The sequence below is a fragment of the Bos indicus genome, chromosome 15, assembly GCF_029378745.1.
Source record: "Bos indicus isolate NIAB-ARS_2022 breed Sahiwal x Tharparkar chromosome 15, NIAB-ARS_B.indTharparkar_mat_pri_1.0, whole genome shotgun sequence".
Lineage (NCBI taxonomy): Eukaryota > Metazoa > Chordata > Mammalia > Artiodactyla > Bovidae > Bos > Bos indicus.
The window spans coordinates 44,071,285-44,075,123 of NC_091774.1; positions in this window are offsets into that span (position 1 = coordinate 44,071,285).

Below are 3,839 nucleotides of genomic sequence, written 5' to 3' on the forward strand. Positions count from 1 at the left end.
GTATTGATGTTTGGATTTATTTCCATTCCCGGAATCTCTAAGAAGTGGAGTAGGAAACCAAATTTCTAGGGTTAGAAGTATACCAGTCCTGGAGAAAACTTGATTTATATTTCCTGGTCTGTACTAAGTTTACCTAATTATGATTATAGGTATACCCTATTTTAAGAAGTAGAAATAAATTAAAATTTTAAAGAAATAATAGGTGATTATATCATTTAAAATATACTATTTACACTCAAATATTTATATCTTTCAGTTTTGTAACTCTTTTTTTCCAGTCATATACCATCTCCTTCTTTTTTGTGGAGAGACCATAAAGTAGTCTACACACAAAGTTTTGCTTTTCTTTTTTTCCCCGTGAGATCCAATAGCAATTAAGGCAAAGATGTTTTGTTTGGGAAGGAAGGAGCAGACTGGGTGGATATTGGAAGTAACGGCTGGTGGCTGTGGAATATGGAGAGGACCCATCGTTGCAGTGGCTCAGACTGCTATCTGAAGTGCCATGAATAGAGGATGAGGCAGGCAGGTAGAGAAATATGCCGCATTTCATACTGCTTTGTTCCTTGGGCCAGGGAAACTTTGCTTTGCATTTTAAGATTGGGCATAAGATGAGTGGGGCAGAGGATGCTTTCAGTATGAGAAAAAGGGACGAGAAGATGGGTGATGAGATTATAGCAAAATAGAACAGGTAGGCTGGTGGAGAGAGGAGGTACACAAAAGTTGACTAGGCTGTACACAAGGTAGGAGTTTTCTCCAGCTGATATTAGGTGTTCTGAGTCAACACCTAGATCCTCATCATCCTTTTTTCCGTTTAAGAAAGTGAGGTGAGGTCGAAGGATTATTTTAGTAGATGTGATAGTAGGATTTTTGGATCAATTATCTGATACATAATGGGGACACAAGGAATTGTACTAGAAAATATTTCAGACAAATAGGTTTTAGGTCTGACTAACTTAATCTTTAATTTTTGTACTGACATCTCATGAGACTTTAGTTAGATGCTAAATGGTAGCTTAGCATCAATGCTAGCACATATAAAATGAAATGTTAAAACAAAAATTAAGATAATGGATGTAAAATATTATGAAAAATTGCTATGTAAATGCAAGAAAATAATATTGTATAATGCTAAAATATTAAGAGCCGTTGCTAAATGAAAATTTCTTATAAAACTTCACCAAAATCATGATGAAAATTAATGGAAAAAAAGAAAATTAATGAAAAGGTAAGATTTAATTTACCACAAAATTTCAACAACCACGTGTTGAGCATATGCTTGTTGAGCAATGAGGTTCACGTGTGTTAAAAGTGAAAGTCGGGGACGTCCCTCATTGTCCAGTAGTTCTGTCTCTGAGCTCCCAGTGCAGGGAGGGTCCAGGGTCCGATCCTGGGTCTGACAACTAGATCCTGTATGCCACAACTGAAGATCCTGCCCCCTGCAATGAGCGCTGCAACTAAGACCTGGCACCGCTAAATAAATGAATAAAAATAAATATTTTTTAAAAAGTTAATGACAAATCACTTGTTGGAGATCCTAAAGGTGTCATCATTTAAAAATCCTCTACGCCCTTTTCTGCTTATTGTATTCGTGATTCTAGACTCAGTACATTTGCTTTGTAAAAAGTCAAAGGAGAAGATTTTTCCAAAAAAAGATGATAGTCTGTTTATCTAGGCCCTCCAAAAGCATTTCCTGCCAGGCAGTTGACATGTAGCCTTGGCACAATTTCAGGAAACTATTCGCTTCTGTTTACCCTTTCCAGATACAGCATCTCCCAGGAATTGATATGAGGAATCTCCTTTAACTCTTTAACATTTTAGAAGCATACTTTTTAATGACACTTTAGAATCTACCCTTTATAAAACTAGCACAATGAGAATTCTTGTGCCTTAAAAAAAAAAAAAATGCATCTGTTTTAGTAATTCCCTAGTAGAAAAGTCAAAGTCTTAAACTGAATTAGCCCAATAAAATGTACTTAGAATGTTCCTTTCCTATAAGATCCTTAAGATAAATCTCTGTCAGAAAACTCAATGAAATTATGTCTGAATTCGTAAAGCTTATTAAATTATGGAAAAATTGTTAACATTTTCAAAATCTTTCTTCACTAAGAAAAACCCACCATTGAGTTTCTTCTGAAGAGTATGCTCTACTTAATTCATTTATAATATTTTTTTTTACATAACAGTTCAGAAATATTTTGTAAAGCTGGGTGTACTATATTTAAAATAAATTACCCGGCATTTTTTTCCTTTTAGGGAGCCAATTTGTTTCAGAATGTTTTAAATGCTCATTATACAGTTAGGAATGCAGGAGCGTATTATATACAGCTTTATTGTAACCCCAGAATGCATGTTATTTTAATTAAGTATAAATATATCTTTGAGGGAATGTGGTGGTAAATGTATTAATTTAAAGATGAGAAACTTGAGCTACAGAAAGGTATAATAACTTGATGTACATACTACAGTTAAATGTGAGCAAATTTAGGTCCGCTCTGTATACTGTTGTTAAACAAACTAACCATTACTTACTTCCTTTGTCCTGGCAGAAGGAGTTAGAAAGGATTCTAAAATTCTAGCCCCAAACTATAGGCAACAATGAATGAGGAAGTAGCACAAAAAGTGTAGTGAGACTGAAATAAACGGCACGAGCACAGGTGACCAGAAAATAGTTTGTGATTAGGCCTGGGCCAGGGGTCCATAGCAAGATATGCGTTTGAGACTGCAGCATATCCATGATCCAAGATCAGAACAAGGCCATGGGTCAGAATCAGATGGCTCAGGGCAGGCAACAGATCAGACTATAAGAGATTGACATACAAACACAATGGTATGGGGGCATGAGCACACGTCCAGGATCTGGAGTCTCAAACGTGAGGTCTGCCATTAGAATCTGACCCCTTAAAACTCCGCACAACATAGGTTTCTCACTTCCCACTCTCCCTTTCTCTCTGTCATTTACAAGGTTCTTTAGTTGGAAGTCATGACCCTGCTTTCGCACCCTGATACTGAAGGCTTAGGGGCTGAGATAAATGGCTTCCTGCTTTAAGGAAATCAGAAATCAACATTGCTTGCTGAGGTCCACACAGTTCTGCCTTAGAGGCTGAGGCTGTAAGGGCAAAAAGATTGAGCAAACCTAGAGTTACCACTGGTACCACGAACAAAGAGTTATCTTGGTCTTGTGAATTAGTGACCTTGGTCCCTTGCATGATTTCTTATCTCTGTCTTGAAATGATGTTGATTCCTGGACTGTGTGGCCCTATCTGATCACCAAGTGACTGACAACCCAATTCTGAGAATTTATACCACCTTAATTTTTAGGACTTGAAGCGATATACTCCATAGGAAATGAAGAGGAAATCCAAAATCAGGATGAAAGAGGCAAAATGACTGAGACATCCTTTCTATTAGTCAGGAAACTAGCATCGATATCCTCTTGTGGACTGAACTCATCCCCACCCTTACTGCATTGCCTGTCATGGAGTAAGTGTTTAATAAATAGCGGTTGAATATTGAATTATGGGGTCTGCGAGTGATGGAAGTAACTGAATCGAGAAGGGTGAGGGTGTAACTCCTGACACAGGCACAGAACCCAAAAGCAGCTTTCAGATGTGAGAAAGATGGAAATGTATTTCTATATACGAATGTCCTAGAAATAGCTAAATCACAAAGAAACTACTGACCTGCTCAAGGCTATAGAAGCACTCAGGGAAGAGCTGGAAAATAACAGTGTCTTCATTCCTAGATTTATGCTGTGCACACTAAACAAATGGGTTGTAAAGATTTAAAACAGTGCTTAGGAGAGCAAAAAAATTTTTAAAAATTAATATAAAGTTTGAGTA